General features: G+C 39.8%; 1 long non-coding RNA gene across 2 annotated transcripts in view; it reads right to left on the bottom strand.

Moving 5' to 3' along the window:
* Positions 1 to 20,046: 20,046 nt before the first annotated feature.
* LOC142410953 (uncharacterized) overlaps positions 20,047 to 22,309 on the bottom strand; it is a 61,110-nt gene continuing 58,847 nt past the window's right edge. For both annotated transcript variants that reach the window (XR_012776071.1, XR_012776070.1), the window contains exon 4: positions 20,047 to 20,199. This is a non-coding gene — a long non-coding RNA (uncharacterized LOC142410953). The remainder of the gene's footprint in view (positions 20,200 to 22,309) is intronic.

Here is a 22,309-nt window from a genome sequence, read left to right as displayed (position 1 = left end):
TGCTAATCACCTGTCTAGCAAACACATAGCAGACAAGAACTACAGTTCATTCAAATAGAAAAAAAAACATTCCATGCTATACTTCAGCTCAGTCCTAAGCAGTCTTGTTCAGCACAGTGCTGTGTCTTCTAATGCAAGGTATAGGAAGCAAGATCCAGATCTTCAGAGAAGCATCCATATAATAAAGTACAAGTGCATAAAACTAGTGACACAGGATTATATAGATTCTTTGTATTCTTTAGAAGTAATTTACATTTAAGACTGGAGGAAAAACACATCTGACATCAGTAAGACCGTACTGCTTATTTTCAGAGGTAGGTACCTACAGACACCAAAAGTGGAGCTTCCACTAGTTTTCCTCCCTAAATGCTTTCTCAGTCTTGCAGAGAGCTGCTCTGTGGGCAACAGGTCCTTCCTGTCCCATTCAGTTCCCAGACTCTCTGTAATTTTCAGCACAGGTGCCAAAAAAAATTAAGATTTGGGTCTTTTGCCTTGATTTTCCATCCCTCCCCACCCCCAATGGAAGATTGGGCAAGGGCTGAGTAATCATATAGGCACTGCTAACTGGCTTCACCTTTGCATCGAATAATCACTTTGTTCATTATCAGCTTGGACCAGATTCAGGGATACTGCAGAGAAAAAAAATTCAGAATTCTTTCTCAATCCATTGAATTATCCACCAACAGTTATCAGTAGCTGAGACAGGAAAAAACATATTTGAAAGGGCATTGATTGCAGTTCTTCATTTTTATTGGATGTACGTCGACATGTACAAATACCGAATGTTTCTCAATGAAATAAAGGTTCGATTAAGCAGAAAAGATGTTTTAAAGTAATAATAGCTCTCTGCTGGACTCCAGTGACACCTACTGGTAAATAAAGAAGTTACCAAACATTTCTTGAAAATGTAGAAGCATTAATTTATGCACCTGCCCTTAGGATCACTAATACATTTTTTTTTGGCCGCTCAGGCTAAGAACAATGTTACAATTCGGTGTTATAATTAATGAAACATTTTGTGTTTATTTTTCAAAATAGGATTTTGACTCCATCTGATTATTAACTACTTGGAACTGCATTTTTATCAGTCGAAAGATATTGTCAACTCATACATTTTGCTATTGGCAGCAGTACATTAAAATAGCCCAGTGGATTTTTGGCTTACTAGAGTACACTGGGACACGTCTCCAACGATTTCCTTAGTCATTTCATTAATATAACTATAGTAAAAAAGTAAATTTAATACATCTTCATTTGCTTTCAATTGCATGCATTTTAGCATGGATTCCAAAAGTTAAAATATCATCAGTAGCACAACCAGCTGAGATAATGGTTTTGCTTCTGACAAATCCCTGCTGTTTGTAGGGCGGAACTGGTTTGTCACCGCTGTATTAGTCTTGTAGGTCATACAGATATTTCTGAACATAACTTCAGCCAGCACTTGTGAAAGAATAAATACCAATAAACTCCCTAAGACACAGATGGGAGTCTTCCCCACCACCCCCTTAAGTGTTTTGTGCCTTCTTTTTCTGTTAGGCAATACAAAACTCAAATTTCTTATCCTTTTACTGTGAGATTTTATAATGATGAGGTCTAGAGAGCTCCCCCTGGAAGGCTTTATTTCAGTGGCAAAACAGAAGGAATAGCCTGTCTCCAGGACCATGATTCAAATAAGGTACTTCCAGTGGCCTTTTAGCAAAAACTGGAACAAGCAGCTCTTTCAATGGTGGAAATACTTATAGTTGTCACATTTCTACATGCCTTTCTGATCAGATAATGCAGCCAAGGGTAACCAATTTCCTTTTTAGATACTTGAGGTATTTTGTTTAGGAAAAGAGAATATTCCTGTGCATCCATCAAGTTATCCACTACAACTCTTCAAAAAACCAAACATGATGCAAGGCTTTACACACAGAAAATGGATGTAATATGCATGATGTACATTCAGAGACACAGCAGCTGCCAGCTGGAACATGCAGAATCAGTGCAATAAGCAAAAGCAGTACTACTGCCCTGTGCAGCAGACTAATCTCTCCATCTACCATTAGGCTCCACTACGTAAGCTAGTTCAGTGTGCTAGTTGAGTGAAATTCTGCCCTTACTACCTCTGGCAGGCTTAGAGTTGTCTCAGTTTTAGCTCTAATGTTGAGGCACTTTCAGATATGGCTGAACAAAGCCACATGCTCCAAATAAATTTTTCAACTCTTCGTCCTGCAAGTCCTTCCTTCAAGGAACTGAAGCTTCCTGTCCAAAAGCCTATTTTGGTAAAGTCTGCCAGTCTCCAGTGCAAACTCTCCCAAGCCAACAAAAACGGTGTATGGAGTGGTGAGGAAGCACGGCAATGAGCACCCACCAACACAAATCAGCACAGCTCGCAAAGTATCGGCCCAGGCATCTCAGATCAAAGAATGCATGGATCTTTTGAGTACCAAAGTTTAAGTTGAAAAATTGCTCCTGACAGAGCAGATCAGCCAGATTTGCACAGGCAGGAATATTTTTCTAGGTTACTGGAGACCAGATAAAGACAGGTGTAAGGCAGCTTAGTTCTATAGTAGAATACTTGCCAATTAAGTACTGATCCCAGTACTGAATAATAAAAACTTCTAAGCTAGACTATAAAGAGAATAATTTCTAAAGGAAATGCAGAGACATTTTTATAAGTCAGGCTATAAATCTGTTAAGTGATAGTTAAACATTGATTTTACAATCACGTCCATAATATTGGCTTTACAAACCTATGTACATAATTAGAATGGAAAGATATTTGAGAAATTGCAGTATGTTGTAGCTTGAAGATCTGGTGAAAGAATGTAGTTCTTTGTTCTTAAACTTACATGCATGATGGATGCATCAGACTTCAGCAGAGCAGAACTATGCATGAGCCCATGGAAATCAGATGCTCAGATGTTACTCCCTGGTACTCTGCATTCAGGCCCTGGGTAACTGTAACTTCTCTGAAGTGCACAGTGTCAGACAGACTGATAGGAAGTTGTCATGGTGACACACAAATGCATATAGAAAGAGATGCATATAGAAAGAACCAACCCATAAAAAAAAAATCAGAGACTTTGTATTCATACCTTGAACAAACAGAGCTTCACATAATAGAATATAATTATTATACCAGGATTAAAGCTTCTTGTAAATTAGATGTTAATTTCTCCACATGTGGAGCAAAAATATTTAATTGAAATTGAGGATAATCCACCCAGTCCTTTGTCAAAGATAAGTGGGAAGCTTTTCTTGGCAAATGAGGGAAGCCCAAGTCACCTGTTTCTAAGTTTCCATTTAAACCCAATAGTTTAAATTTCTCATTATTTCAAAAAACACAAGCCAAAAGCTATCTTTTATGTGAACAGATGCTGCGCTGTCTTCCTGAAGCTGCAGGCTTAGAGGCAGATTTGTCATGCAGCTGCAGAATGAAGTCAACAAGCCCACTCTGTTCCAGGGCTGCTATTCAGAACCTTTTGGGCAGCAATGAAAGAAGATCACATCAATTTCATGCTGGTTTTGCTGCTCTACAAAGATAGGAGCAGCAGCAGACACAGACACGAATCACGCCTAGATTGCAGGGGGGTAAGATGTGTAAAACTTGTTAGGAAAACAAGGTATGGAAGACCCAGTCAGTACAACTTTTGCAAACACATCTTTTACTTTGTGGTACTTTTGGTGTCATGACACTGCTTCTGTAACAGCCTCTACTCTGGCTGAGTTTCAGATATTGAGCTCCATGTGCAATTAAGTACCACACGAGGAGGACCCCTGTATCCTTACTGGAGCACAGATTTTACAGACATCAGCCTCTGTCCCTGTCAGCAGCACTTCACCTATGGCCCACATCGGTTCTCAGTGTTGTGCTCTGCATCTGACATTACTCCCAATTAAACAGTTGAACTACAATCCAATATACTTCTTTTACAATATGGATTTAGTTGTAATAACAAGAGAAATTCCAACTGCAGATACAGAAAAACCTTTTCAGACAGGCAGGGGAACAAGTTGGCCAGAGAGGCTGTGCAGTTCCCGTTCTTGAAGGTTTTCAAGACCTAATGGGATAAAGCCCTGAGCAATCTGGTCTGACCTTAGAGCTGGCCCTGCTTTGAGCAGGAGGTTGGATGAGAGACCTCCTGAGGTCCCTTCTCACCAGGACTATTTTATGATTCTATGGTAAAATACATATCCAAGTAAGTGCCAAGTGATCCATATGCTTTTTGAAAATGGCATCATATACATACACACACTAATGCCTATACATTAAAATATATTAACTTCACCTCTCTATAATATTAGCTGCTTAAATTAGAGCTCAAGGATACCTCACTCTCTGTAACACTAACGCTGTAGATTAGGGTGGCTGCAGTGCATGAATAGAAAATACAAGTCTCAGCACTCACTGGGTTATTCAGATCAATAGAAAAAGTGTGTGTGGCTAAACATTGTTTTTGCAGTATTCCAAGGGAGAGGAGATAAAGAATTAATAGCAATTTGGAGGTGCATGGATTGCCTTTGTTCTGCCACTAGTTCTATTAACTAATAGCAAACTCTAGTGTTTGGGGTTTTTAAGGGTCTTGGAAACAAAGCTTGGTAAAAAGCAGTTCGTTTAATCGATATCAGAATGACCATAATCAGGGTTAACCGTGCTGAGATATGAACTTACAGAATTAGATAAAAGCAGAGGCACAACAGGGCTAGAAAAGCAAGCTGTTGCAATGGAGTCTGTCAAAATTCAGTTACTGAGCTTTGCCATGTCCTTGTCTTAAAGGGCAATCAGTAACCTCAACCAAGTACATTCATGCTGTATTAAACTTATGTCCTGTTTATTTGCACTGATTTCCTATCTTTCACGTGAAACTCCAGGAATCTAGTCTGTATTTTTCTCTACAGCACGAGGAAGTTAGTGTTAAGCATGCCTGCTAGTAGCTTTGATTCATCCAAAGTGCCCTCAAATTGGTAACTTGGACATAAAAGAACAGGACTTCAAAATTCAACTGAATGAACTGCCTCTGGTTAAGCAGGTTTGAAGTGTAACCTCTGATTTGCTTCAGGCCATACTTGTGTGTCTCCTTGATTCCAGATGACGTTTGATCTGTTTACAACTGGAAAGTCTTTTTTTCCCCAAAGTAGCAACTCTACTGACTTAGTTGGGGGCCACACCTGTACTGCACACTCAAACTTGCTCTTCATCAGGTAGAGGACTGTAAAAGCCAGACCTGCTGTAATGTCCCTGCTGCTGGTACCCAGTATGGGCAGATGAGAGCAAACTGGTGTGACTTCAGTGAAGCTGCTCTCATACCCCTCTGCAGAAGACACTTGAGAAGGTAAAAGGCAAGCACAGATCTCCTTCCTCTCTGCTCATGTTTCATTGTACTCAGACATGTTACAATCAACATTTACCCTTCTGCTTGTTGATAAGTTATGAGTCAGGAGACTCCAGTGCATTCCTTCCTAGAGAACAGGGATTAAACTATTAGACCTTTTCACTGACAAGGTAAACAGCCAGTCTCCCAGGAAACAGATCTATTCCACAAGATGTTAAAGAGGCCAGCTTTGTACTTCTGATCACAGCTACCTGCTTGTTCAAATACTTGGTTATATGTTTACGCTGACAACTAATAAGGAAATACTATTTTACAAAAGTATTACACTTCAAACCTGCTCATCCTGAAGCAATTCATTCAGTTCAGTTTTGAAGTCCTGTTCTTCTATGTCCAAATTAAGATTATTTTGAGGCCAGAAAGGTTTAACACGTTACCATAACAATGGCTGCACCACATCAGACTATAGATCCATCTAACCCAATATCCTGCCTCTTGTCTAGGAAATAGCTCAAGAACAGGGCAAGCATGTAGGAGTTTACAACTGCTGCATGAGTGCACCAACAGGCTGTGCAACCTGCCAGCCCTACCTCCGAGTGCCCTGTGCTCAAGGCCAGCTCAGATACAGTGCAGCTGCAACACTTGGTCAGGCTCATGTGCAAGAGCTGTGAGAAGCCTTATCAGGGCTTCCTCCACTTCACCTCAAGCTGCATTTAAGTTCAGACCCTCACATTGATCTGGCTGAGCAGGTCTGAAGTGCAGCCTCTAATCCTGAGCTATGTTGTAGGTAAGCCTCACTATGTGTGATGTGCCTTGCTGATCCAGATCCTGACTCAGCTTTCCCATTAGACCTTGGACATGCGTCATTGCTATAGACTTGTCTAGTGATGACTGTGGCCACCCCTGGTTACTGCCACTGGCCCTTCTCTGCTCTTACTGCACAAGTCTTGTGGGGTTGGTGAGGCCACTTCCTCTGCCTGCCTTGCTGTCATCCTCAGCTCCTGGCTTGCCTACCTTGCACAAGCAGCCCACTTTTGCTGCTCCCTGATGGCAATATCTCTTTTGAACAAAACCGGAAGCTCGATTCTAACCTAATACAGAACCATACACCAGTCTGGTAATAACTAAGGTGAACTGGAAAAGTCCTTGATGAATGCAAGTCTCCCTCCCAGGTCCTTCTCCAAGCTCCATTAAGAAAGCATAAAATGCAAGCTCTTATATATTCTAGGTACAGAACAATTTAGGACAACTGGCCCATAAAAGCAACACTTCAGAAAAAAATAAGAATAAGAGCTTCTCTGCAGCTTTCTTTACATGTCTGCTTGCTGGAAAACCTGCTGTATGCCTCTAGCACCTTATACTAGAAGACAGATTCGGTAATCAGTAGGAAACAGAATTAGCAGTGAAGGCAATGATATTCATGCAGTGCAATTTACCACAAGGCATCTGTCTGTACATGAATTAGTATTTTCCTTAATTATCTGTAACAGGAAATCCCAAGATTCTCAGCTGGCCCTGTCAGTTAATATTAACTACAGACTTGGAAAATTATATAAAAGTAGAAAGGAAATTGAATCCTGCAGAGACAGCAGTGGCACTTCACAAGGAATGCAAATAGAGCTTCACTGGGAACTGCTGTATTGGCACCATTGGTCCCACTCCACCGTAGAGTTTGCCAATACACCACACAACACAACACAATTCAATACAACATGACATTCAGTTAACTCGCAGCTCTCACACAGAGCAAAAGGACTACCAGAGATAAGAAAATTCGTAAAAGCAGCAAGTCCAGAGCAACGCATGATGATTGGCCACCTATGCTCACCTTTTAATGTGCAACAGTTTGTCTTTTCAAAACTCTAAAGGTTTGATCATAAAGATGATGTAGTCCTGCAAAGAACTGTGTAAGACATACGCCTGATTTTGCCTACTTGAGGAAATTCTGCAGATGCTGTTCTTTAACAAAAAGGGATCTACTTTTCCGTATGTCAGACCTGGCTGCCTAATAGCCAGTCACTTGCTACAAAAGATGTCATTTGAACCTAGCAAGCAGGGACTCTGGGGACTTGTGCTGGAGTAGGATAGCCACTCAGAGACATTAGGTGGTCTCACTTGAGGCTTCAGAGTACAGCTGACACAGATATTCCTCAGGCTGCATGACAAAGTCCATCTGCAGCTGCACAGGTTCAAGAGCACCAAACAGTTATCAAATACAGCAACTACAGACATAGTCTACAGGCTCCCAGATCAGCCAAGCATATGTACCTTTGCTGAGTAGCAGCTATAGAAGACAGGTCATACAGCATCTTGCAGAATGTCAGTCCTTCTGCACAGTCATAGCTGTAATTATCATGGAGACAGGGAGTGAAAACTAGCAAACCAGACACTTCTCCATTACTCTTAGGCAAAAACAAAGTGTGCAGTCTTTCCATCATCATTCCTCATTCAGTCTGTTTCATCTGCTCACTGTTCCTCTGGCATTTTACAGCCACATCCATCTCTCCTTACCACATTCCTTCTCTTCCTTTCCTACTTCTCCTGTATTTTCTACCTTGGCTTCTCTGACATGTTTAAGAGGAGAAAGGATGGACCTAGAGAGGATGGCACGTTAATGCAATTATCCTATTTCTCCATCACTGTATTTAGCTTCCATCCAGCTAGATACAACTTTGCTCTTTGGCTAAATCAGTAGAAACAGTTTAGGTTTTTCTAAGGCACTGGAGTTCAGTTCTTTTAAAGGGAAGCATGCACAACATAGTGAATAACTAAACTAGACTAAGGGTTTTGCTCCCTCCTTACAGGCAAATCCCCAGCAGCAAAAGACTATCCCAGTGCAACATCACCACATCGCTTGGCTTCGTACAAGCCAATCATTCAAATCAAGTTTACACCTTCCCACCAACAGCCCTCAGGGAAGGCATTCATCACCAGATGACTGCAACTTAGTCAAACATTACTTTATACTTTAAAAAAATATATACATTTTATAACAATACGTTTCTATGTTAATCAAAACCTTTCTTTTTTCACCTCCAAAAGACTCCCACAAACATTTGATTTCTCTTTCAGGAGAGGAGTTAACTAAAGTAATTATGTTTCAAAAGGGAGCACAGTCAATCCTCTTCTACAGAATTGCATTTGTAGTCATCTTATAAACAGTGTATTGTGCCATGATAACTTTGAATATCTAAATCCACTGCTTGCTCCCAACCTCTTCAGTTATATAATTTGTGGCTTGGAAAACGTCCATGTAGGTCCTGACATAAAACCATAACAGCTCCAAATATCAGTGGGAATTACTTCTATTCAGTAGGTTTGAATGGCTCTGTTTGTTAGACAAGTGTACCTAAGAGTTACCCTAAACAGGCCTTGACATGCCAGAATATTACCGCTTCCACTGTTTGCAAGTGTCTGCCCTTATATAAAACCCTATGTATATTTAGTATTTACTTGATAGCTCACAATAGATCAGTAATTAAGGAGCGTTTAAGATACACATGAATCTAGAGGTTTTTCTACACTAGAAAAAAAAAAGATAAATGTTCTTAATTCAGATTAAAATAGCTATGAAGACAAAATAACATGCTTTTAGCTTAGGTTTTCCTACACACTTTAAATAAAAACTACTAGCCAAAGTTAATACCCAACTTGTTGTTCCTTAACAGGTATTATATTGTTTTCTTTTATACTCTTGTCACCCTTCCGTGGAAAAAAACCTCAACATGGAAACCTGTAACCTAAAGTTCTACAAGGTAAAAAAGCTGCAAATCTTCTATGTATAATCTTCTTCTTTGTCAGTGCAGGACTGCTCCTTCTGATACTGTTATGACAGAGCTACGTACATTAATTTGGTGCAGCGGAGCATGCTAGTGCAAGGCCTGAAAGTTGTCTCACTACAGTGCCTCCTGCCTCAACCAGTATTTCCACATAAAGCTTCATAAGGCTGTGTCATGTCCACGCACCGTTTAGGGTTTGCACAGCCTGTGTTTACCTCTGAACCCCATGCACAGGGCATTGGAGCCTGAAAGCATGAGAAGAGAAGCCAGGGCCCTGCTCTGCCAAGGACTGTTGGCACTGTAGTAGGAGAAGGGACCAGAAAAGTGTTTCCCACAAAGCACAAGACTTTAAAGCTTTCTGAGAGCAGGTGAACAGGTCATTTACAGACTGTGGCACTGCCTCCCTAAGGGAAGTACCAAGGGCCACTGGTGCCCTGGAGGCGCTTGCCTTTAAAAGGATGTAAGGGTTGAAAAAAGGCTCTAAGGAAGCTAGAGAACAGTGTGAAGGCTAAGTGCAAGGCAGTATCCTTTGAGATATACTAGCCTGACATACTAGAAAGACTGGTGATTCAGGCTGAACACCAATTCCTATGACCATGTTCTAGTTCCATGATAAATTACTTATCATGTAAATAGTATACAGAACATTGTGAAACAAGCAGTTCCCTGTAGGGCAAAAATTATTTAACAACCAAATGCAGACAGCCTCTAAGGAGACGAAGGTGGAAGAATGTCAAGACTGTGAGAACTTCGGGGGGGGGGGGGGGGGGGGAAGTAATTTTCCTGCATAATGGCAGGATCCTCCTCTACACTGATGCAAAAGAAACTTACTTGATACGTAAATCCTACACTGAAAACAGATTCTTGTATCTCTGGAAGGCAAGGAGAAGATACAACTTTCCTCTCTTGGGTATCTGGTAGAGTCAGACGGGGTTGACTAAATCACTTGAAATATTTCCTATAACAGCACCTAAGATTGTTATCACTAGTATCTCTGAAAGCTAATAAATAATTTCCAGCATCTGGAAAACAGCATCTGGTCTGTTTTGCATAATTATGCTTCTGAGGTAGTTTCTGCTGCCATAGTCCCCATCTGATTAGGCTGTACCTGCTGCCACATCACATCGGACCTCTCCCAGGCCACCAGGCAGTTATAACCAGCAGCTATAGTTCTGCCTTCAGTTTTTTCATCCCTCAGCAAATTCACACTCACAAATACAGACTCTGCTACTGAACAGCCTATATCCTCTCTGGTAGTAGCCATCAGGCAGAAAGAAATTTTTTTTTTTCTTTCTAGATGAACATAGCTTTCCATGCAAGCGAGGACAGACAGGTCTTCTAAACAAGGCTGAGACTCAGGCAGCCTATATTTCTGCTATGGACTTCCTGAATGGCTTTATACAGCTCTTACTCACTTCACGTCCCATTTCTGAACTACAAGATGAAGATACTACTTTTGCCTTCTTGTCCTTTTTGTCTTTCTTCTGCGTGGTTTTGGGTGGGAGGAAATCCCCTTTTTTGACACTCTTAGAATGCAAACCTGCTGACCCTTGCAGCCTTTTACAGCTTCTCACTAAAAAGAGTTCATTCTGTGGTGAGAAATGTTGCACTGGGGAGAAGGGAATGTTATTACTTCCCTTTCCTCAGTAGCCTGCTTTATGAGAACAGCATCTGGCCTGGCAGGCCTCCCTTGTAAAGTGTGGTAGGACTTGACTGATACAACAGGAGCGGTCATATTTGAGTTGCAGTTTGGTCCATGGTACTCCATAACAAACCTTTGCCTTCTCACATTTTTAAGATAAGACAAACAAAGTCAAAATGCTCACATAGTAGTCCAGCCCCATATGGATTGTCCTGTTGTTATTTTACTTCTGGGATTTGCAACAGGGGCTACCTCAAGCACCAAATAAAGTAGAAATCTTCACTAAAACAATTGCCCTGTAATTGCTTTCAGAAGCAGTAAAAGCAACCAAAGCCACGCTCTGACTCCTGCACAGCTAGGAAAGAGAATACAAGTAATTTAATGGGCATATCTAAAGAAACCAGAATAGCACTGTATCATCCCTCATGCTCAGCTTCCACCAGCTTTCTGTACTCACTTCTGCTGCACTTTGTTTTCAGTTCTCTGAACTGGCTCATTGCATGGGAAAGAAGAACCATGCCTTTAGGAAGTAATGTGAAAATACATTACATAAATGACAAACTGTAAGAACAGCCTGAAGGGCAGTTGAAGAGAACAAACGGAGAGATATCTGTGAGTTGTAAGGCATTGTTAATAGTAGCATTAAGAAGAAAGTTTACATTGAATAGAAGTATAGTCATTGAAGATGCCCGAAAGCCATATAGATCAGTTCTATAGCTGCTAAGCTTTATTTTGTCAGGATGCAGCAAGGACCAGCTGTTCCCTAATAAACAAGGAGCCAGGCACAGTAACAAGGCTGGTAATGCCCAGAGTACCAAGCAAGGCAGACCCAGAGAGCACAACCAGGTTTGATCAAGTATCCAGGTTATCTAGCAAGTTGTGGCAATGGTGCAGGTCCAAGGTCAAACCAAAAAACTGATCTAGAGATCAGGTCTGGTCCAGTAAGAGCAGCCAGGGTCAGACACAGCTCATCAAGTGCCTAGCAAATCCCACAGAAACAAGACAAACCTAAGATGAAGCTAGAAAGGAAGCCAGTAGGTCAGGCCTGGAATCAATAGCCAGATAAGACTAGCACTAAGGTAGAGACCAACATTCCTACAGTAAAGCTTAGATACTGAAGGCTCAGACCTGAGTTTAAGTAGAGCTCCTGGGCCCACAGGCAGAGGGTGTGGGTGAGGGTCCCAAATGAGGTTGGTTAGTGCTGTTAAGGCCTAATCACTTAGGATGCTGACACATTTAATTAATTTATCTTAAGCAAAAAAAAAAAAGCAACACAATTCTTCAGAGAATCCACAGCTACACAAGTACTGTATTTGCACAAACCAAGGATATTTTGGAAGAATTGTACCATCTCAAACAGGTATTACAGGACTACACAGGCCCCATTGCTCTTACAATGTAATTTTCAAGTGATTATTGGCACATCTGGCTCTGCACATGACTTGTGCCTGCACATCATGTGATCACATTCCTCACAGCCTTGTGACAGCTCAAAACATTTTTCCCTGCCTGTGCTCACTTGCAGCCATTGGGTTTACTGTTTGGAAAATGGCAGGAGCCCCACAGCATGTGCCTGGAATCAGAGGCCAGTTCTCTTTCCCTCCAACTGCTATTTTAAAGAAATCCCAAAGTGCCTTGCAGAACATGCTACACATGTACCTTCCCCATAGCAGGGATCTTTATGTATCCAACATAGGGACATCCAAGAGCAGAAGGTGGTGCAGATTCTTGACTATTATCCCCATCTGTTTTATTTTATTTTTTTATTTTTAGTGTGCCTATACCACATGCTATTGTGCTGTGCAGAGAAGCTAGTAGTAGCAAAAGAGGTTACAGAACAAAGTTAGCACAGCACTATGGTTGGAATAGTTAACATTACTGAAAAGCAATGCTCAGCAGGAGTAATTAGTTGGGAAGAAGTGTTATACCAATGTCTCCATTCTGCTTCTGAAATCCAAACTAGCATCTCTGCTTGGTGCTTATTGTATGGTGTTGACATGCCCTCTGTTCTCTCCCTGATTCAGAGTATGCTTGCTCTGTTGATAAAATGAGTGGAAACATGAACAGCTTCATGTCTATTTGATCTGACAGCTTGTTAAAGTCCAACTTATAGAGAGTAAAAGAGAAGCTAAAATTCACTTAAATATCATTCACTTCGGGAACTTGAAGAGAAACCATGAACTTAAATGCAACATGAGGAATGTTTGGGGAAGTAATTCAAGCTTGTGTGATCAAATTGCAATTTTGAAAGAGATGCTTTCTTTTTAACTTCTTACCTTAGCAAGTCTGGCAAGAAAAGCCAAAAGACTAGCGATGTAGATATTACTAAATCAGCTGCTCTCAGGGGAAGCAAGAGTGCCTTCCAACTGTCAGAGCCTTGGGCGAACTAACAGGCCTTAATTGCCCTGACCAGTGTCACCTGTTGCCTCCACCCACTCCTTCTGCCCAGGAGCTCTATTGAAGCTCAGCTCTGGATGCTTACTTTCTGCTCGAATTTTTGCAGGTATGCTGCTGGTCTGTAGTTCTAGTCCTGCTATGTTTGTGTCTTTTTGGTCTTGGCTTTGGTTTCTTGGATTGACTTTAGACCCTGAGATGCCTTGCCCTGATCACCCTCAGTATGTTTGATCCTGATATAGCTTCTTAACTTGACTTCAGGTCTGCCTCGTCATCTTCAGGGGCATGCATGAGGATCTGCACTCCTAATTGCTATTCCTCAGCCTGTCCTGCTTGATTTTCTCAGGTATAGTGGGGCTGGGCCCTGGCTGGTGGAAAGCCCTGTTCTCCTGGCTGTGCTACCATGTCTGATTTCCAGTCCCTCAGGGAGCTGCTGGCCTTTGCTGTTCCCTGGCACAAAGCTTTTTGCACCAGTTTCACTTGCTGAAAATCATACTTTGAGTTAAGTACTTCTCCTGTTCTCTTACATTTGTAAATGAATGGCACTAATTTGATAAGACTGTTATGAATGGGCTTAGTTCAATAAAACTACCACTGGTGAGCCATGTCTAAAAACATTCTATGTGAAAAGTAAGAGCTTGATCCTGGGAGATTGCTTATCACTTCTGCTATTTTTCTAGGGCTCTTTGGAGACTAATACAGACTATTGTAGTCAGTTTTGTTAAAAATACTAATTCCATTTTCATTTAAAGCCTCATATTCAATTCTATTAATAATACATTAGCAAAGCATTCTTCTCTTTATATCTATGAAGCTCTTATTCACATTAGAAATCACTGTTGTATAAACTGCACTTGATTCAACTGCACTCAAATTGGTGTTAATCCTTTTCCTACATATAAAATACTAATTCTGTAGTAACTTAAAACAAGGGTATCCACTATTAAGTGATGAGTAAATAAACAATTTCATCCATCCTGTTATATGCACCACAGTAATATCCTCAGTATCCCCTGTGACCCTTGGGCTTTCAGAGACTGGAAGAAGCAAGCTCTCCCTGAGTTAGTCACTGTCTCTGAATTTCAGGGTTCATATGAAGGTAATGGGGCTCACTATGTATGTACAAGTCTTCTCAACTTGTAATCTTAAGTGACAAATATGGAGCAGGAACCACTGATGTATGTTATCTTGTGTTGATTTATTACATCCAAAAACTGCTTCTGGCAAATGCAACTGAGAATTACTTCTACTGTTTGAGATAAAGTCAGAGCTCTTGCAATAAAGCCCTGTTTAGGAAAGGCTATTCCTGTTCAGACTTAATTTTTCATGAATTGGTCTCTTGTTATAGGTCTAGTCTTGTGACAGTGACCCAGGATCCTTGACAAACAGACTAACTGGCACTCTCTTTGCTAATTAAAATTTACAGTTTAAATTGGACAATGCTGTAGTATATTATGAGAAGGACTAGAAACAATTGTTGATGCTTACTGTGGATTACAGCAATGGTTCTCAGCTTTTCTCTACTGAACCAGACTGTCCATAAAGGTGTCATGAATCTTGCTGCAATTCCCAACTGAGGAACTTCCTTAAAGGGGAGTGATTATGAGATGGTGTTCCTCACTGGTGGTTCATGTTTCAGATATTTTTTGTCCCGGCTCTCCTGATCAGTACTGTCAGAATATTCAATCTTTTCTCTAAAAATTAAGAAATTATTTTGCTGCTATTTTTTCCTCTTGCTAGAATCAAACTGATGAGCTGGCTAGGAAAAACATATGTGATCATATGATATTGTTTCATAATAGCTGAACTATTTCCAGCTGCGCTAGAGCAGGTGGCTTGAAGAAGTAACAGAAACAGTATGTGCTTCTCTTAAAATTAAATTTCCTAGAGCTCTACTTAGTGATTAATCATAATTTAACAGGTAATATCTAATTGTATTAATGAATGGTAGGTAAGTCATGGTGTAACTTGCTTTTCAAGCAATGAGAATTGCTCAGAACAAGTGATAGTAGGGGAATAAAGAGGTATACAACTGAGATTATATCAAACATTACTTCCAAAGTAGAAGTAAGGGAGAGAAGTTTGAGAAACATGGACCTCCACAGGTTCCATTAAGGGAAAGGACAGGTCCAACAAGGGAACATTACTTTTCTATAGATATAGAAGGTTCTTGTATGTCTTTCATCACAGCTGATAACGAAGAAAGGAGAGAGGTGACTGCAGAGGATGAGATCTAGAACAAAAGAATGAGTGGGCAAGAAGTCTTTCTAAAGACTTGGGTTTTTGCTGTACTATATCAGAAAGTCTTTCTTAATTGAAGCTATCATTTCACTTAAAAACAGATACTTGCTATAATGTAACAAATGTACACTGGATATCCTGCTGCAGAAGAGATGGAGACAAGGCACTGTAGTTTTCTCCTGTGATAAAATAGGTTGTAAGTAAAGGTATTGTGCCTTGTCAATGCTTTCAAATTACAAATTAATACCTATTCAAATGAAACTGTATTCAAAGAAGTCAGAATTTGCCCTCTTATTTCATGCAGAACAAGCTACCTCTCACCCCTTCCTTGTAAGATATTGCTTACTTGAAAACAGTTAATTGCTTGTGAAAGATATGAAACTTTAACAGCTGCCTCTGAGCCCTGTGTCTTATCTCAGAAGGTAGTTAATCTTGCTGTGATTGCATTTGCTTGAACAATGTAATCAAATGAAGGAACAATGCGCACAAATCTAGTTTCATTGTTTAGTGTTCAACAGACTGTATTGGACTGTAAAACAGATTCTGTAGTAGTTCACCAAGTATCACCAAAGCTCCCTTTAACTTAATGCTATTTGTTAAAAGAAAATACCTCCATTCTCCTTATCTAGCTTCTAAAACCAGAATGATACTATTTTAGAACTAGTTTACAAATAACCAGGTCAATATATATTTAACAAAACAGCTGTGTCTATGAAATAGCTTCTGTATAGTTATATTCTTCTAGCACTGGGCGTGGACCTTTTTCAAACTGTTATTTGGTTATTTGGTCAACTTGGTTATTTTTCAGAGTAAGTGTAGGCTTTTCCAAATGATTGTAATTCAACTAGTGCAGTATATGCAGCAACATGCAGTAATATGCCTTTACTATGTGAGGGGAAAACCATGTTTCCTTGTTTTCATCTTATCAAGTAATGTCATCCTCTACAATGGAGGCTTCCTTCAGTAGCTAACAAAAAGTCCCTAAGTCTGTGCCAAATATTGCAGTAAAAGCTTTTTAAAGGTCTTGTTACAAAATTTGTGTACTTGTTAGCTTGCTGGGTGCGTGAAGAACACTTGAACACAAAATTAGATTGGGACTGGCAGATATGAAACTGAATTATTCCAAGCAATGACAGTTAGACTCCCAGAGATTAGTTTGCTGCAGATCTGGTCCACCACTTTCCTGTTAAGAAAAACAGCTTGCTTTTGTGCTTTTCCAATTGCCTACAAAACTAAGTATTTATTCTTCCACAGAGACCGAAAGATATCAAAATGAAGAAAGGATAAGTAAGAGAGAAGAATGAATGAGATACACCACTTGGGAGAAAGGAAGGAAGAAATGAAGGGTGGGGAGGAAATGAAAGAACAGTAAGTTGGGTGGGGATGAGAAAGAACTGAGTAAGGTGAAAAAAGTGTGAAAAGAAATTACTTCATCACTAAGGCAATATTTATAGTGCAATAAGAACAGCACAAGTTGGGTAAATGAACTGTTGCTTCAACTCTTGAGCTTTCACAGAACACTACTTAAATAATTCTGAGTGTAATTTTTTGAGGCCATCCTACTGTTAGTTTCTTCTAGTTATACTCACAATTTCTGTTCAACGAGACTCCAACCCTTAGAATGACATCTTCTGAACTGGTAGATTGGTAAGTACAACACCATATAAAGTGATTCTTCTGTTCATATACTAACTCCTAAAAGAACACAACCCCCCTCCAATGCCTACCATTATGGGATTTAACACATGTGTGTTCAGGGGTGGCTGGAGCTCTTATGACTGAGAACTCACCTGGGAGTTTTTGCTTTTACCAGAGTATGCTTTAGTCCAGTTCAGTGGACTATAGCCAGACCCCTAGGGTTTGAGTGCTGTAAACTATTTACTTGTTTAGCAAGGATCTATGTTAGTCAGTGAAATGGGCATATCAATATTTCCTAACCAGCAAAGGGGCTGTTAAAGCTAACCATGCTTTAATCTACCACACACTTAAAACACCATTAAAATCAATATGACTTAGCATATGCTTTAGTTTTAGTTACCATAAGCTTCATGTCCTTACCAGGTTTGATAGAGGTTAAGTGATCCCAGTTATATTGTGTTATCACACTGGTTCTTACAGACCTGCAATCTTATTTTATACCTTTTTATCTATAAACACTTCAGGAAACTTGCTCAGTTTTCAGAAAGCAGTTTTATTAATAGGAATTGCTTCAGAAATGAATTTGACCTCATTTGTTATGTCCAGTTAGAGCTCACACTCAGTTTTTAACCTGCCTTTCAAGGAAACAGCAGCTTCTAGGCACAAACAGAAAGAAAAGACAGGGGCCAAAGGGGTAAAACAAAGGAAAGCAAACTAGTAGCGGGGCCTGAAGTTACTAAATCTCCTTTAGAGTGAGGAGGAAAGTAATATGATTAGCATTTGTGTTAACTTTTGGAGGTCTCAAATGTCTGCTGGTTGCTTTTAAAAATATTTCATACAGAATTCCAGAATGTGTTTTTAGAAAATCATCTTAGGAGTTTTTTCCCCTTCATGGGTGGTGGGAATGAGAAAGATACTTCCTCCCATTCTGTTTCTATGCTACTTCTTAATACTGATATCTGTCTTTTGGTGAGCAGAGACTGGAAGGGAACTTTTTCATCTGCCTTGGACATTCAAAGGCCATTCTTGTCTAAGTACAGCTGCTCTTCCAGAGGAGTCCCTTTGAACAGATGATTGCTGTGACACACTTGCTTTACAAATTTGTAATCCTCTCACAAAAATGATATGCCAGAACTGTTAGCAAGATCAACATACTTGGTGTCAGTAGATATTCCTTATAAAAAATACATTTGACTTATTAGTCTTATCGTGGCCCTTGCAGCTTTTTTCCGTCTGTCCGAACAATAAGAAAAAATCTGCAACAAAACATTCCTGTAATGGAACAGTCCTTTATTGTCTAGATACAATAGATAACATTATTTGGCTTTTTATCTAGCTAAAGAGAAAGGTAGCAAGATGGCATAGTCGCTGTGTTTCATTATTTCTCACATCATTAACTTCAGGTGCTAGTTAGAACTTTACTAAATAATTTCTAAATAGTTGTCCCTTAGCAAAAGGCAGTTCAACTAGATATTTTACCAGTAATTTTACTGATGTAATCCTGAAAAAACCCTGAATATCTGCATTCTTTCACAACATTTCTAAAACAAACATTTTTAGTTTAGAAGCTTCATGCAAAAATATTGAAAGGGACCTATCGAGAGACTTGACATTTCTTTTCATGCAAAAATGAGAATTTATGCTTTTCATTTCACTTGAAGATATAATATCAGTTTTTGCACAGGCAAGATTATCCATTCTCCGACTAGCTCTAATGTTAATGTTCATGCAGATTACTTTTAGGATGTAAGCTTCCTCCGTGCCACTAATGACTATTCAGATCCATTAGTCTGTTATATATTATTGATTTCAAGCATTACTGATTAATGCTGTAAGTAGATTTATTTCTGTTCCTAGAGAGTAAAGGACTGGCACCTCTTGTTATTGTTGTTAGATGAATGGTATGTTACTGCTTGCTTTAGTCAGTTCCTTGCTATGTCTCTTTCCCTTCCTCTGTTCTTGTCCGTCCCCTATGCCACTGTACTGTTCTCCCATTTACTATGTTTTTCTAATACTCAGTTAAATGTTAGGTGCCTTCTATCCAACTTCTGTGTAAGAGGAATTTGCACTAAACCTTGGAAAGTACAAGGTAGTACAAAAATGGAACACTCATGCATGGGCAACAGTGTTTTTTTCAAAGGTAACAGGGTGGTGTTTCATGTTCATTGCTCCTTCCAGAGCCTAACTCTGCCGCTGGCTGTCAGCTGCTCTGTCGCTGGCTGCTACTGCTCTCCAGGGACCACAGTCTGCTGCTGGCACTGTGGAGGCTCCTCAGTCACTGCAACAGCTCCTCATCCCACCACTTTCAGGTTCCAGATTCTTTGTGGTGCCCAGGTATGTGGGTTTACTTAGTACTGGATTTCTCATGTTTCAGGGCAGTATGGTGCACTCTGGGTTTGTGACCGAGCCCCATAAAAACAGATCCAGCTCTTCAATCTCTTGAATTTAAAGGCTACAAACTCCAGCTCCTACCTTTTTAACTAGTAACTTGTACATTGTACATGTTCCTCTAGCTATCATCTCCTATTCTGCACTTTGGATTGACTTTATGTGTTGAATACATATACTTCAGTCATTAGCACCTCTGTTCAGTACAGATTATATATCTTTGGTTATTTTCTGCATGCTATTCTCCAGGTGTCTGATAGCTTATGTCTTTGGTAGACCACAGACATTTTGCTCAGTATAGTATTTAACTCATCACCTGCACTTTCAAGTCCCTCACAATTTTTGTTGGACAGCTATAATAATTAGACTTCATATTAGGCTGTCAGCACTGATAATCTATGCCATATTTCAAGGCCAGGTTTTTTTAGTACTTAAATGGTATTTTGGGGAAAATCTTACTTAATACCAGGTTATCAAATGCCAAATTAATTCTCAAAAATGAGAATGTGTCACCTCCATCAGCTGTGGGACAGAGTAATACAAAGATCACATGTCTATGTAAATCAAGGCTTGGGACTTTTATATTAAAGATAGTGCAGGTGGCTGTAAAAGAAGAGTTATAGAATAGAAGTTTTAAATGTACCTGGTTCCGCATGCCAGGGTGGTGTTTTTCTGTTAGACCTTGTCACCTAATAGCCATTATTTTTCTGCAAGGAGGTTCAGAGCCAAGCACTCTGTATGAAGTGGAGCAGAAAGTTCCTCAGATGGGGATAGGTTGTTAAAAAGGCTTTCTTGGTAATGTCTGTGAAGGAAGAAGATTGAAATTAAATCAACTCAGTAATATCTATCCTTTGGTAAATGAATCGTTATAAAGTTGTATCTTGAATTTAAACAGTGTCAGTCTCCTGCCTCATACAATGCTAATTCATTCTTTGCTTCGCACTAATACCCTCTCTTTTCACTCATCAACTCATGATAGTACATTACATGACAGAAGGGGCAGAGTGGTTATTATCTGATTTTTGTTAGCATTAACTTTTTCCCCTTGTTGGTTATCTCCCCAGCTTCTGGACCTTACAAGAGATTTCAGAATACACAGGAGGACATTTAGGCACCCTGTTCTCATGTAAGTGGCAACCCATGAGAGATTGTAATCTAAAACGACTTTGTTTCTAAGTACACAAGCTACTTAGCATGTACTGTCAGAGCTATATGGCTGCAAAGCAATATATTTCTAGGTGTATGGTTAGAAATACAACTGTCATTTGCCCAAGACATTTTGGACCTCAGAACTCCAACAATCTTAAAATACTACAAGGACTTTCCTTCAGGAGTATTTTTTCCTTCTTTCTTGCTTTCCTTCGCCTATCCTAAACCAAGAAGTTGGGGATAATCAGTGCAAAGTCTCTTGAACTCCATCCCCCAGACCTATGAGAACAAGCCTTTGATTTCAAGATAGACATGCCATTAATTTATATTAATATGAATACATAAGCAATATTAACTTGGAAATATCTATTTTCTCCCAGGTAAATAACTATAGAAAAATGTATGCCTTAAGCTTTAGGATTTCTAGCTGTGAACTTACTAGCAAACCAAAGAGAATAGTCAAAAGATCCCATTTCCTTCTGTCACTGTCCTAGCAACCACAAAGAAAATGCTACTTGAAATATAATTTCTGATTTTTCTCCCAGTCACATTGTATTCCTCCTTGGTCAAGCAGAGGCGTTCTGTAGCATGGCTAGAATACAAGGATCTGTTCCCATTCAAACCTGGTTTGTCCCCTTCTATGACAAGACAGCGTCACCATAAATGAAAGTCAGACCTTCAGGCAAATTCAAATTTCAAATGCTGGACCGTGGTGGTCTCTTGAAGAGCACATGGTGAATTGTCCTTTTCTAGAGCAGGAAAGCTGTACCCCAGTGCCTCTGCTGACCTCTGGGAAACTCAAGTATGAAATTGTCCTCCCTGTCTCCTGCTAAAGATAGACTGATTTTGACCATGAATAGGAGATATAGAGATACAGTTAAAAAACAGGAGTACCTCTGGCAATTTAAGGGCTTCTATGAAAAGTGATCTGTTTGCGCGTTTGTTTACTAATAACATGCACCAGGTCAGAACTGCACTGCCAGTTATGACAGGTCATTTTGTTCCTCCCTAATATCTAGCCTGGCTTAGCCCCTGCAAGTTAATCAACCTCATTCTTTAGCTTCAGCAGTAGAAGCTCTTGTTTTTAGACTCAGTAGCACCACATTCCTACAGATAAACAACTGAAATAAGCCATCACAGAAATATGAAAACAGAGTGAAAGCAAGGAACTTTTTCAAATGACACAATGCAATGGTTCTGTATTTGCATTAATGCTGTTACTTACTGGAACTGTTTGGAAATTATTTCACTAGCTCCAGCACTGCTGATTTTTACTAGTTTTTCTTGCAGACATGAAAGTTCTTTAAGATTACCTTAGGAATAGATGCAGTAATTTTCCTGCATTATCTATCACTACAGTGGCAAGTCCCTTTATTTATTGTTGCTGGCACTGTCCCATCATGAAGACTGAGGTTTTTAGGTACTTAAGGAGAGATTTGTTTTTTAATGTAGCATTCTAATACACTGTTTCCTAAAAAGGAATCTCTTTCAATACACAGAGCACAGTCTCCGGTATGGTTTGAATGTACAACATTTAAGTAATAGAGGCTACTGTTGAAGTGATATGTGAAGTAGTACAAATAATAATGGAAAGCTCAAGACTAATTCAAAGTCCTGTTTTTTGGGTCCACTGGTACTAGTGAACAGAAAAAGTAAAGATGTTAAAAAAATCCAGACTCCACCATAATGAAATTTTTTCTATGTGCTGTATTTCTCCCATAGCTATGTCCTGAGGGTGGATTCAACTCGGCTAACCTTAGCAA

Source organism: Mycteria americana, chromosome 6 (genome assembly GCF_035582795.1).
Source record: "Mycteria americana isolate JAX WOST 10 ecotype Jacksonville Zoo and Gardens chromosome 6, USCA_MyAme_1.0, whole genome shotgun sequence".
NCBI lineage: Eukaryota > Metazoa > Chordata > Aves > Ciconiiformes > Ciconiidae > Mycteria > Mycteria americana.
The sequence above is the reverse complement of the archived record's forward strand: the minus strand, read 5'-3'. Positions and strand labels throughout refer to the sequence as shown.